We start from the raw sequence: 15,161 nt of genomic DNA, 5'->3' as shown, positions 1-15,161 counted from the left end.
CTTTAGTTTTGTTCCTCTATACTTGTTTGTGTGTTTTCTTATTTTGCAGGGACAAGTGTGCTTTACTTCAAGTTTGGGGGTGTGTTATGAGCCATGCTTTCCAGGATCATGTCGACCATCTCCCAGGTACACTCTTTCCTTTACTTAGACACATTGGGGACAATGTGTCATTTAAGTTTGGGGGTATGGACACATATGATTGGTCACACACTTTGTCCCAATTTCAAGTTATTTGTTTGTGTGTTTGTTTATTAATGTTAAAAAAAAAAACAAAAGTTTATGCATGTTCATGTTGCCCTAAAATTTTAAGTTGATCTAAAAGAATGATGGCTTGAATTCATCAGTGAGCTTAAAATTTTGAACACATGATCTGATGAGTGAATTTGTTAGTTTGGTTAGTTGTTGAGGACAGTTGAAAAATCACATGTTTGATCTGATCACACAAGCATTAGCACATAATCTGTGAGGTATGACATGAGATCTGATATGTGTGCTTCTGCATCTTGGATGAAATTGGATGACTTATTAGATGACACTATGGCATATATGTTGAAAAAAGAAAAAAGAAAAAAGAAAATATATATATATATATATATATAAATGATCATTGATGGTTTTTCACTGAGTAACTGGACCTCTTGCCTCAAAGCATTAAGTGTTCACGTCAAAAGGTGAGAAATGTTGATTTGATCAATGTCAAGGTTAGTAGGTTAGTTTGGTTTTGTAGCCTTTCTGACTCGAGTTAGTAAGTCCTTAGGGGTGTCTCTACACCTAATGCCCTAAAACCATCTGGTTTGGGATGCCATTGACTTAACACTCGCTGCAGGGGTCAATTAGAAAGCTTTAAGGAACCAAGCATTGCACAACCTGACCAAAAAAAAAAAAAAAAAAGAGAAAAAGAAATATGCCATGGGTGTTCATTCTAATAGGGATTTCAGTGAATTTTGGGAGATGGAGACATTACATGTGGAAAGATTTGGAAGCCTCATAATTTTGTGCTAAGTCACTGTACACAAATTTCAAACTTGTGACGATTTAGTATGTCCTTTGTAAGTAATTACACTTTGAGGTTCCAATTCATTGTGAAGATGGACTTCATCTTTTTAAGCTTGCTTATGAATGAAAATCATAATCTTGAAGTGATACTTTAATTTCTGGGATAACATGAACTGTGCATGATGTTTGTGAGTAACATTTCTGGAAAACCCTCACGAGACTTCACTCGTCCTCTAGGAATTCCTAAAGGTTTAAAAGACTTGTTGCATATGCTAAATGCAATCATACATCCCACAAAAGATGGATTTATCTTTTTGTTCTCTGTTTTTCACTTTTGTTGTTAGTTTTGTATTGCTAAGGGACTAGCAATATGTAAGTTTGGGAATGTGTTAAGTGCTAAAATATTCATATTTTCAACCCTTAACTTACATGTTTTAATCCTTTGGCTGTAGTTAATTAGGTCATTTTAATTCCTTTTTGTGTTTTCCATACTTTTGTAGGTTTTTGGAAGAAAATGAAATAAATCTAGAAGATTTGGGCTCAAAGAGAGATGGGAAAAGTGGGAGCCCTTGACACTGCAATCGATCAAAGGTTCCCTGCAATCGAGCGCAGTACTAGAGAAGTGAAAGCATGAAGCAGGCCATAAGCGCTCGAGCGCACATCAGAAGAGGCTCGATCGCAGACTTGCGATTGAGCGCACACGGGTTACAATCGATCGCACCCGTGCGCAGGAGACACATCAAAGCTGCGGCCAGAATGCTAGTATTTCCATATTAGGGTTTTTCAACTCCCAATTGTAATAGGTTTTGAAACCCTACGAAATTCCTAGGTTTACTAGTTTGTCAAGGACTTCTAAAGCCTATAAATAGACCCTTAAGCCTCTAGAATTGGTATGCTTGTGAGGAGAAGAATTGGAGCTCTTCAAGTTCAAGTTTCGGGTTTATTCTTTTCCTTTCTTTTCTTTTATTTTATGAAGATGTTTAACACCAACTTTATGTGTAACTAATTTAATTAGTAGGGCTAGATTGAAGCCCTAGTTATGTTTTGTTAATATTCAATATTGGCGCCTTTGTGATGATCTTGTTATGATATCTAACTTGATTAATATCTAGTTTCATAAATTCGTCATATGTGTGTGCCTGATCAACATGTGCATGTGGTATGGACTAGTTAGTTTAATCAATTTGGATGACCGAGTCCTAGGTTTAACATAAGTAACAAAAGTAATCCACACTGGGTTCTTGGGTTAATCAACATGGGGAACAGGGAGTATACACCCATGCTCTAGGCCTCGTGTGTTTGTCGATTTCCACAGAATATATGCTTTCCTAGAGAACAACTTAGTATACACCATGCTAAATCCTTTAGGGAAGAAAAGAGTTAGAGTATACACCCATGCCTAACTCGTTGCTTAAGGAAATCTATAGCTTAAGGATTATACACCCATTCCCTTAGGTTGACAAACATTAGATAGACATAACTTGATCAAAACATTGGCATATTGATATATTAGCTTAATATAATTAGTGGTGGATATCAAAGCCCTACCTTTTTATCATTATCAATTTAAATCCAATCTCTTGCTTTATTTTACTTTGGGAATTGATTTTAAGACAAGATTCAGCAATCCTCGTGGGAATGACCCCGTATTTGCACACTATACTACTATGTTGACCTCGTGCACTTGCGGGTAAAACATCCAGTTATTTGCCTATTAATTTAGGTAGGTAATTGTAACAACACTTAACACACCCCAAAACTTACATATTGCTAGTCCCTTAGCATTACAAAAACTAAAACAAAAATGAAAACCAAGAACAAAAAGATAAATCCATCTTTCGTGGGATGTATGATTGCATTTAGCATATGTAACAAGCCTTTTAAACCCCTAGGAATTCCTTAGAGGACGAGTGAAGTCTCGTGATGGTCTTCCAGAAATATTACCCACAAACATCATGCACAGTTCATGTTATCTCAAAATTTAAAGTATCACTTCAAGATCATGATTTTCATTCATTAGCAAGCTTAAAAAGATGAACTCCATCTTCACAATGAAGTGGAATCTCAAAGTTCAATTACTTACAGAGGACATGCTAAAACATCACAAGTTTGAAAACAGTGTAAGGTGAACTAGCACAAAATTATGAGACTTCCAAATCTTTCCAATGTGTAGTGTCTCCATATTTCAAAATCCACTGAAATCCCTATTAGAATGAACAACCAAGGCATATTTTTTTTTTTCTTTTGGTCAGGTTGTGCAATGTTTGGTTCCCTTAGGCATTCTAATTGACCCATGTAACGAGTGTTAAGTCAATGACTCCCAAACCAAATGGTTTTGGGGCATTAGGTGTAGAGACACCCCTAAGGACCTACTAACTCGAGTAAAAAAGGCTACAAAACCAAACTAACCATGACATTGATCAAATCCAAATTTTTCACCTTTTGACGTGAACACTCAATGCTTTGAAGCAAGAGGTCCAGTTACTCAATGAAAAGCTTATCAATGATCATATATATATATGATCAATCTTGAATTATAGATCAATACCTTTTGGCCTACTTGAAACTCCTTCCTGACCAGTTGCTTGTCATGGTATGCCTTTGTTCTATCCTTGTAGAGCTTGGCATTCTCATATGCATCATGCCTCAATTCCTCCAGTTCATTTAGTTGGAGCTTCCTTTTGTCACCAGCTTGCTTCATATCAAAATTAAACTTCTTGGTGGCCCAGTACGCTTTGTGTTCCAATTCCACTGGTAGATGACATGCCTTTCCAAAAACCAAACGATATGGAGACATACTGATAAGTGTCTTGTAAGCGGTCCTATAAGCACATAGTGCATCATTCAAGCATAGTGACCAATCCTTCCTACTGGGATTCACTGTCCTTTCAAGGATACCTTTGATCTCTCTGTTGCTGATCTCCACTTGACCACTGGTTTGGGGGTGGTATGGAGTGCCAACCTTATGAGTGATGCCATACTCCTTTATCATAGAGGCAAAGGCATAGTTGTTGAAGTGGCTCCCCCCATCACTAATGATTGCCCTTGGTGTCCCAAATCTAGCAAAGATATTTTCCTACAAAAACTTCACAACCACTTTGTGATCATTAGTCCTTGAGGGGACAGCCTCGACCCATTTAGACACATAATTCACACCCACAAGAATATATAAATAACCAAATGAGTTAGGAAATGGTCCCATGAAGTCAATACCCTAGACATCGAAGAGCTTTACCACTTGAATATTTTGCAGCGACATTTGATTTTTGGATGAGATGTTTCCTGTCCTTTGGCATCTATCACAAGAGCTGCAAAACAAGAAAGCATCTTTAAACACATTAGGCCAATAAAAACCATATTGTAATACCTTAAGTGCTGTTCTCTTGGCCCCAAAGTGTCCACCACAAGCAAACTGATGACAGTGCTGCAAAATACTCAAGTGCTCTTCTTCTAGGACACACCTTCTAATGATTTGATCAGGGCAAAATTTGAACAAATAGGGGTCATCCCAATGGTATTGTCTAGATATAGATATTAACCTCTTCCTTTCTTGACTAGACATACCTGAAGGAAACACCTTGGCAGTTATATAATTCACTATATCTGCATACCATGGGAGTTGGATATCAACTGCAAACAACTGCTCATCTGGAAAATTTTCATTCAATGGGAGCTCATCTGCTTCCTCCTCATGGAGTAATCTGGACAAGTGATCTGCCACCACATTCTCACTGCCCTTCTTGTCTTTAAGCTCAAGGTCAAACTCTTGTAGTAGCAGTACCCATCTAACCAATCTAGGTTTTGCATCTTTCTTAGCAAACAAATATCTCAAAGCGGCATGATCAGTGAATACAATAACCTTAGAACCAATTAGGTACGACCTGAACTTCTCCAAAGCAAATATGACAGCTAATAATTCTTTCTCAGTAGTAGAATAATTTAGCTAGGCATCATTCAACGTTCTAGAAGCATAATAAATGGCATGAGGTACCTTATTGATTCTTTGACCCAAGACAGCTCCCAAGGCAAAGTCACTGGCATCACACATGAGCTCAAAGGGTAGACTCCAATCAGGTGCCCACATTATTGGTGCAGATGTGAGCAGCTTTTTCAGTGTGTTGAAGGCAGTCATGCATTCTTCAGTCCACTAAAACTTGGCCTCCTTCCCTAGCAATGCACAGAGGGGTCTAGAGATCTTGGAGAAATCCTTGATGAACCTTCTATAGAATCCGGCGTGTTCAAGAAATCTCCTTACCCCTTCACTATCAGAGGTGGGGGAAGTTTGGAGATGATATCTATCTTAGCTTTATCCACCTCAATGCCCTTGCTTGAAATAGCATGACCCAATACAATGCCTTGTTGAACCATGAACTGGCATTTTTTCCAGTTGAGCACTAGGTTGCATTCTTCACATCTCTTGAGAACATTCTTCAAATGGTTGAGGCATTCATCGAAACTAGACCCAAAAACACTAAGTCATCCATAAATACTTCAATGGTTTTCTCCACAATATCTGAAAAAATGTTCATCACGCATCTTTGGAATGTGGTTGGGGCATTGCATAATCCAAATGGCATCCTTATGTAGGCGAATGTGCCAAAAGGACATGTGAAGGTGGTCTTCTCCTGATCCTCTGGTGCTATTGCAATTTGATTATAGCCACTGTACCCATCCAAGGAACAATAGTGGCTATGGCCAGCTAACCTCTCTAGCATTTGATCAATGAAGGGTAATGGAAAATGGTCTTTTCTTGTTTCCTTGTTCAGCTTTCTGTAATCAATGCATACCCTCCACCCAGTGGTTACTCTTGTAGGTATCAGCTCATCATCTTCATTCTTCACCACTGTGATCCCACTCTTTTTTGGCACTACTTGGACTGGACTGACCCATTTACTGTCTGCGATGGGATAGATGATGCCCACATCTAGCAGTTTTAATACCTCTACCTTAACTACCTACTACCTCCTTCACGTGAGGATTGAGTCTTCTCTGTGCATCCCTGGTTGTCTTTGCTTCGTCTTCAAGGAAGATCTAATGCATGCACTTGGCTGGACTTATTCCTTTGATATCAGCAATGGTCCATCCCAAAGCAGTTTTATGTTCTCTAGGAACTCTCAACAGCTTTTCTTCTTCCCCACAACACATATTTGCAGCAATTATGACCGGTAGTATCTTGTTATCTCCTAAGTAGGCATATGTTAGGTGTTCTGGCAATTGCTTCAATTCCAGCTTTGGTGCCTGGACAATAGAAGGGACAAGAGTGGTATTAGTAGACTCAAGAATTTCAAAGGGAGGAGTATACTTACTTGAATATTTTGGAGAGGCCTTAACAAGGTGAACTGTTTCAATGATGTCATCAGTAACATCTTCAGGTTCTAGCTCAATGTCCTTTCTTGTGAGACTATGGGTGAGGGTGGCCTCCAATGGATCTTTATGTTGTTCCTACAAAACTGGCTCACTAACACCTTGGATCATACAAACATTAAAGCACTCTAAATCATCATAAGGTAATTTCATTGCATCAAATATTTTGAATTCTATTGTCTCACCATTAACCTTCATACTTACAGTACCCTTTTTGACACCTATTGTAGTATCAGCAGTTCTCAGAAAGGGTCTGCCTAAGATGATACGCAAGGGTGATGGCATAGGGGATTCTTCCACATCCAACACAATGAAATCAGCAGGTAAAATAAATGTACCTACCTTTACCAATACATCCTCAAGTATACCTCTTGGTCTTTTGATGCTTCTGTCTGCCAATTGCAAGGTGACAGAGGTTGGTTGAAGTTCCCCCAAACCTAGCTTTTCATATACCATGTAAGGCAGCAAATTGATCCCTGCTCCCAGATCTAGCAATGCATGCTCAAAAAGATGGTCTCCTATCCTGCAAGGAATGGTAAAACTACCCAGATCTGTTAGCTTTGGTGGTAATTTTCTTAATAAAACTGCACTTACCTCTTCTGTAAGGGCCACTATCTCATGCTCCTGAAACTTTCTTTTGTTAGTGCAACAATCCTTTAAAAATTTAGCATAAGAAGGAATTTGTTTAATTGCATCTAATAAAGAAATATTGATTTCTACTTTCCACAAAGTCTCAAAGATATCCATGAGTTGCTTATCTTTCTTTGGTTTGACTAACCTTTGAGGGAAAGGTGGTGCATTCACCTTCTCCATTTTGTTTACCTTGGAAGTTGATGCTTCCTCTGGAGATGCTTGAGGTGGCTCTTCATTTCCTATGACCTTGCCATTCCTGAGAACTATGACTGCTTTCAGCTGTTGGTGACTCCCTAGATTGGGTATTGTTTGGGTTGGAACTTCTCCCTGTTTCCTTTCACTCTGCTCCTTTGCCATCTACCCCATTTGCACTTCCAGTCTTTGGATGGCTTGATCGGTCTTTGTATTGAATTGTTTTTGATCAGCCATAAATTGCTGTTGTGAAGTCACTAGGGCGTGTATCATATTCTCCAGTTGGTTCAACTTTGACTCTTGAGTTGGCTGGCTTGCTTGTTGGGGCCCCTTCTGCTGTCCTTGCTTGTTACTCCAAGAGAAATTGGGATGGTTGCGCCATCCTGGATTGTAGGTGTTGGAGTACGGATTGTTCTTGTGGGGGTAATTGTTTTGTCCCACATAATTCACCTCTTCTTGCTCTGCAAATGGAGATAAGGACATATTTCAGTAGTGTGATCTAAATGGGAACATATAGCACATACCTGGATTGGTGTGTCCTTTTGAAAAGGTGAGATTTTCTGAGCAATCATGGCTTTGACAATCATGTCTAACTTCTTTTCCACAGCAGCCATCTGATTTGGAGATCCCCCATTGAAGTTCACTTCATACACGCCTTTGCTCTTTAATCCTCGCCTTCCTCTAAAGCAGAATTGTTGGGGATGCTCACTTAATGTTTCAAAAAGCTCCATTGCTTCCTCACTACTCTTTTCCATAAATGCTCCTCAACAAGCTGAATCAACCACCCCTTTGTTAGTATCATTTAAACCTTCATAGAAAATTTGTACCTTATCATCTTGAGGGATGTTGTGATGTGGGCACTTTAGAAGCAATGAATTGAAGTGATCTCATGCCTCAAAGAAAAGATCTCCATCTCTTTGTTGGAACATTTGAAGTTCCCTTTTACGTTGTCTTGTCTCTTGGGCTGGGAAAAACTTCTTCAGAAACTTGGTGGCTAATTCTTCCCAAGTATGGATAGAATCGGCAGGCAAAGAATTATACCACAGTTTAGCATTATCTTTCAAAGAGAAGGGAAAGAGGACTACCCTGAGTCTCTCTGGCGTTAAGCCTTGGATGTGCTGCAACTTGCATAGATAAAAGAACTCCTTAAAATGCAAGTTAGGATCCTGAGTAGTTGTGCCCCTAAAGTGAGTCAGTGCATTAAGGGTTTGAAGAGAAATATAATAGTTGCCTTCCACCTCCCGTTGATATGCTATGCATGAGGGTTGATGGAGGTTCGTTGGGACGAACGCCTGCTTCATCAGTCTCTACACCGGTGGTGGATTTGCCTCTAGTGGTCTCAGCACCATTGGTGGAATCTCTTGCAAATCTTCCATTGTGTTCTCAATTTGTTCCTCTTCTTCTTTGTCTCTAGCACTTTGTCGAATTGTACGCTCAATTTCAGGATCGAGTGGAATGACTGTTGAATCATGAGATCGATGACCTTGCATCAATTGAATTGCTTCTTCAGCCAAAGCAGCTTTAGTGCTGCTGGTCTGGATCTTCCCTGGAACTGTGCTCGATCGCAGGTTGGTGGGCTTGATCGCAATAACAAAATGCTAGTCCGCAAACCTGAAACAAAAAACAAAAAAAGTTAAGAATCAACAGAAAATATTTTTGATAAAAACAAAATTGAAAATTGAAAATTAAAATAACACAACTAAAGGAAAATAATTCTAAACAAAATTCGCCGCAATCCCCAGCAACGGTGCCAAAAACTTGTTGTCACAAATATCTACCTAAATTAATAGGCAAATAATTGGATGTTTTACCCGCAAGTGCACGAGGTCAACACAGTAGTATAGGGTGCAAGTACGGGGTCATTCCCACGAGGATTGCTCATTTTTGCTTAAAATCAATTCCAAAAGTAGAATAAAACAAAGATTGGATTTGAGTTGATGATGATCAAAAGGTAGGGTTTTGATATCTGCCACTAATTATATTTTGCTACTATATCAATATGCCAATGTTTTGATCATGTTATGAATATCTGATGTTTGTCAACCTAAGGGCATTGGTGTCTACTCCTTAAGCTATTGATCTTCCTAAGCACCGACTTAGGCATGGGTGTCTACTAAGTTGTTCTTTAAGAAAGTATAAAACTGTGGAAATCGACAAACACATGAGGCCTAGGGGTGTCTACTCCCGGTTCCCCATGTTGATTAACCCAAGAACCCGGTGTGGATTTCTTTTGTTACTTTTATTAAACCCAGGACTCGGTCATCCAAATTGATTTAATTAACTAGTCCATATCACATGCATATGTTGATCAGGCACACACATATGAGGAATTCATGAAAACAGGAATAAATCAATTTAGATATCACAACAAGATCATCACAAGGGAGCCAATACTGAATATCAACTAAATATAACTAGGGCTTCAATCTAGCCCTACTAAATTAGTTATACATAAGTTTTATGTTAACCATCTTCATAAAATAAAATAAAAGAAAGGAAAAGAATAAACCCGAAACTTAAACTTGAAGAGCTCCAATTCTTCTCCTTGGAAAGTATATATATTCTAGAGGCTTAAGGGTCTATTTATAGGCTTTTTGAAATACTCTAGAAACCTTAAAAATCGTAGGGTTTGAGCCCTAGTTCGCACTAAGTTACAAAACCCTAAAAGTTGCTCTTTCCTTATTAAGGCTGGCGGCTGTCTTGGCCATCAAGCATGGGTGCGCTCGATCGCAGGTCTGCGATCGATCCTGCTTGTGCTTGCACTCGATCATGGGTGCCTTGTGCATTGTGGTTCTCGCCTGTAGTGCGCTCGATCGCAGCTCCCCTGCGATTGATTGCATTACCAGAGCCTTCAAATGTCCAAAATAGCTCTTTTTAATTCCAAAACTTATGAGATTTCTTCTTTTTCTTCCAATGACCTACAAAATCAAGAAAAACACATAAAGGAACTAAAATGGCATAACTTAACTAAAACTAAACGATTAAAACATGTAAGTTAAGGGCTTAAAATATGAATATTTTAGCACTTAACATGGAATTTATTTTAAGCAAAATTTAGAAATCCTCATGGGAATGATCTCGTACTTGCACCATATACTACTATATTTATCTTGTGCACTTGCAAGTAAAACGTATAATTATTTGCCTATTAATTTAGGTAGATATTTGAACAAGTTTTTGGCGCTGTTGCCGGGGATTGTGGCAAATTTTGTTTAGAATTACTTTCCTTTTGTTTCGTTATTTTAAATTCTGCTTTTATCGAGAATCAAAAATATTTTTTGTTTTTTTATTTTTATGTTTTCTGTTTTGTTTCAGTCTACAGCACCTGCATTCTGTTACTGCGATCAAACGGAGACCGAGTACGATCGAGCGCAGTGCGATCAAGCTTACTAATCTACAAACGAGCACAGTTCCAGGAAGCATCCGGACATCAGCATTGAAGTTGCTATGACTGCAGAGGCAAATCAACTTATGCAAGGCCGTCAATCTCAAGACTCAATCATCCTTCCACTCGATCCCAAAATTGAGCGGACAATTCGACAAAGGCCTAGAGACAACTCCGACATAGAAGAAGAGGAAGAAGTTGAGGAAACAATGGAAGATCGGCAGCAGAACCCGCCACCACTGCAAAGACCGATGAAACAGGCTTTCATCCCGAAAAAACTCAACCAGCTATCAAGCATAGCCTATCAACCGGAGGTGGAAGGCAATTACTATATATCCCCGTAGATACTCAATGCGCTAACTCACTTTTTGGGCACAGCTACTGAGGATCCTAATGAGTTGTGCCAAATATTGCATATTTGGACCCCTCAATTTACTTGTGCTAATCCTTTAGCTGTGTTATTATCTGATGTTTTGGGTTAGTTCTCTGTTTTTAGCATTTTATAGGTTGCTGAAGGAAAGCTGGGATTTTTATGTGAAAGTTGCATTTGGAAGGAAGTTGTAAATCTATCAACACAATTGAGCACAGACACACCCTCTTGAAAGCTAAGCACGTGAATACGCATGCGTGGCAAGCCCGAGTACACTCGAGCGCAGAAAGTGTGTGATTGAGCGCACTGCCCGATTGTTGTCACAAATATCTACCTAAATTAATAGGCAAATAATTGGATGTTTGATGTACAAAATATCTACCTAAATTAATATGTACATAAGTGTACGTTTTACCTGTAAGTGCACAAGGTCAACATAGTAGTATATGGTGCAAGTACAGGATCATTCCCACGAGGATTGCTGAATTTATGTTTAAAAATAAATTCCTTAAGTAAAACAAAGGTTGATTGTCTAAGTGATGATAATAAAAGGTAGGGCTTTGATATCCACCACTAATTATATTTAGCTAATATAACAATATGCCAATGCTTTGATCAGGTTATGCATATCTAATGTTTGTCAACCTAAGGGCATGGCGTATACTCCTAAGGCTATAGATTTCCCTAAGCAACGAGTCAGGCATGGCGTATACTCTAACTCTTTTCTTTTCTAAGGGATTTAGCATGGTGTATACTAAGTTGTTCCTTAGGAAAGCATATGTTCTATGGAAATCGAGAAACACATGAGGCCTAGGGCATGGCATATACTCCCGGTTGTCCATGTTGATTAACCCAAGAATCGCGGTGTGGATTCTTTTGTTACTTATGTTAAACCCAAGACTCGGCCATCCAAATTGATTTAACTAACTAGTCCATACCACATGCATATGTTGATCAGGCACACACATATCAGGAATTCATGCAAGTAGGCATTAATCAAGTTAAATAGCATAATAAGATCATCACAAGGGCGCCAATATTGAAATATTAACTAAACATAACTAGGACTTCAATCTAGCCCTACTAATTAAATTAGCTACACATAAAATTGATGTTAAACATCTTCATAAATAAAAGAAAAGAAAAAAGAATAAACCCGAGACTTGAACTTCAAGAGCTCCTCTTCTTCTCCTTACAAAGCATACCTATTCTAAAGGCTTAAGGGTCTATTTATAGGCTTTAGAAGTCCTTGACAAAGTAGTAAACCTAGGGATTTCATAGGGTTTCAAAACCTATTACATTTGGGAGTTGGAAAACCCTAATATGGAAAGAATGACCATTTGGCAGCCCCTTGATATGTCTCCTGCACATGGGTGCGATTGATCGCAACCTGTGTGCACTCGATCACAGGTCTGCGATCGATCCTTCTTCTGGCATGCACTCAATTGCTCCTAGTCTGGATTGTGCTTTGTCTTCTCAGGTACTACACTTGATCGCAAGTACCCTGTGATCGATTGCAGTGTCAGAGAGCTCCCAATTTTCCATCTTCTCTCTTTTGAGCCCAAATCATCTAGATTTACTTCATTTTCTTCCAAAAGCCTACAAAAGTATGAAAAACACAGAAAGGAATTAAAATGACCTAATTAACCAAAACCAGAGGATTAAAACATGCAAGTTAAAGGCTGAAAATATGAATATTTTAGCACTTATCAATGTTTTACCTGCAAGTGCACGAGGTCAACACAGTAGTATAGGGTGCAAGTATGGGGTCAATCCCACGAGGATTGCTAAATTTTGCTTAAAATCAATTCCAAAAAGTAAAATAAAACAAAGATTGGATTTGCGTTGATAATGATAAAAAGGTAGGACTTTGATATCCACCCCTAATTATATTTAGCTAATATATCAATATGCCAATGTTTTGATCATGTTATGAATATCTAATGTTTGTCAACCTAAGGGCATTGGTGTTTACTCCTTAAGCTATTGATTTCCCTAAGCAACGAATTAGGCATAGGTGTCTACTCTAATTCTTTTCTTTCTTAAAAGATTTAGCATGAGTGTCTACTAAGTTGTTCTTTAAGAAAGCATGAAACTGTGGAAATCGACAAACACATGAGGCCTAGGGCATGGGTGTCTACGCCCAGTTCCCCATGTTGATTAACTCAAGAACCTGGTGTGGAATGCTTCTGTTACTTTTATTAAACCCAGGACTCGGTCATCGAAATTGATTTAATTAACTAGTCCATACCACATGCATATGTTGATCAGGCACACACATTTGAGGAATTCATGAAAACAGAAATTAATCAATTTAGATATCACAACAAGATCATCACAAGAATGCCAATATTGAATATCAACTAAACATAACTAGGGCTTCAATCTAACCCTACTAAATAAATTAGTTACACATAAGTTTGATGTTAAACATCTTCATAAAATAAAATAAAAGAAAGGAAAAGAATAAACCCGAAACTTGAACTTGAAGAGCTCCAATTCTTCTCTTTGGAAAGTATATCTTTTAGCTTTTCTATTCTCAAGGTTTAGAAGTCTATTTATAGGGCTTTAGAAGTCCTTGTTACACCAGTAAACCTAAAAATTTCGTAGGGTTTTAGTCCTATTACAAGTGGGAGTTGGAAAACCCTAATATGGAAGGAAAGGGAGTCTATCCCTAGCTTCGAGAATTCTCCAGCGCACAGGTGTGATCGATCGCAACCCGTGTGCGATCGATCACAAGTGCGATTGATCACAAGTTTCCTACGATCGATCACACTACCGGAAACTCCAATTTTTCCAAAATTCTCTCTTTGAGCCCAAATCTTCCAGATTTACTTCATTTTCTTCCAAAAGCCTACACAAGCAAGGAAAACACATAAAAGAGCTAAAATGACATAAATTAACTAAGACTAAAGGATTAAAACATGTAAGTTAAGGGCTAAAAATATGAATATTTTAGCACTTAACACACCCCCAGACTTACATATTGCTAGTCCCTTAGCAATACAAAACTAAAGACTAAATGGAAAAACAGTAAACAAAAAGATAAATCCACCTTTCGTGGGATGTACGATTGCATTTAGCATATGCAACAAGCCTTTTAAACCTCTAGGAATTCCCTAGAAGACGAGTGAAGTCTCGTGATGGTTTTCCAGAAATGTTACCCACAAACATTATGCACAGTTCATGTTATCCCAAAAATTAAAGTATCACTTCAAGATCATGATTTTCATTCATTAGCAAGTTTAAAAAGATGAACTCCATCTTCACAATGAATTGGAATCTCAAAGTTCAATTACTTACAAAGGACATGCTAAAATATCACAAGTTTGAAAACAGTGTAGGGTGAATTAGCACAAAATTATGAGGCTTCCAAATCTTTCCAATGTGTAATGTCTCCATATCTCAAAGTTCACTGAAATTCCTATTAGAATGAACAACAATGGCATATTTCTTTTTTTTTTTTTTTGGTCAGGTTGTGCAATGTTTGGTTCCCTTAAGCTTTCTAATTGACCTATGTAACGAGTGTTAAGTCAATGACTCCCAAACCAGATGGTTTGAGGGCATTAGGTGTAGAGACACCCCTAAGGACCTACTAACTCGAGTCAAAAAGGCTATGAAACCAAACTAACCATGACATCAATCAAATCAAAAAATTTCACCTTTTGACATGAACGCTCAATGCTTTGAGCATGAGGTCTAGTTACTTAGTGAAAATCTTATCAATGATCATTTATTTATATATATATATTTTTTCTCTTTTTTCTTTTCTTTATATATATATGCCAAAATGTCCATCTAATAAGTCATCCAATTCATCCAAGATACAGAAACACACACATCAAACTTCATGTCATTCCTCACAAATTATGTGCTAATGTGCTGTGTGATCAGATCAAACATGTGATTCTTCAACTGTCCTAAGCAAGTAACCCAACTAATAAATTCTCTCATCAAATCATGTGTACAAAATTTTAAGCTCACTGATGAATTCAAGCCACAATATTTTTTAGATTAACTTAAAATTTTAGGGTAAACATGAACATGCAAATTTTTATTTTTTATTTTTTTCAAATAAACAAACAAACACACAAAACAAATAACATGAAATTTGGGACAAAGTGTGTGTGAACAACATGTGTGCCCATACCCCCAAACTTAAATGACACATTGTCCCCAATGTGTCTAAATTAAGGAAAGAGTGTACTCGCGAGATGGACG

Source organism: Corylus avellana, chromosome 2, assembly GCF_965113065.1.
Source record: "Corylus avellana chromosome 2, dhCorAvel1.hap1.2, whole genome shotgun sequence".
NCBI classification, from domain to species: domain Eukaryota; kingdom Viridiplantae; phylum Streptophyta; class Magnoliopsida; order Fagales; family Betulaceae; genus Corylus; species Corylus avellana.
The sequence above is the reverse complement of the archived record's forward strand: the minus strand, read 5'-3'. Positions refer to the sequence as shown.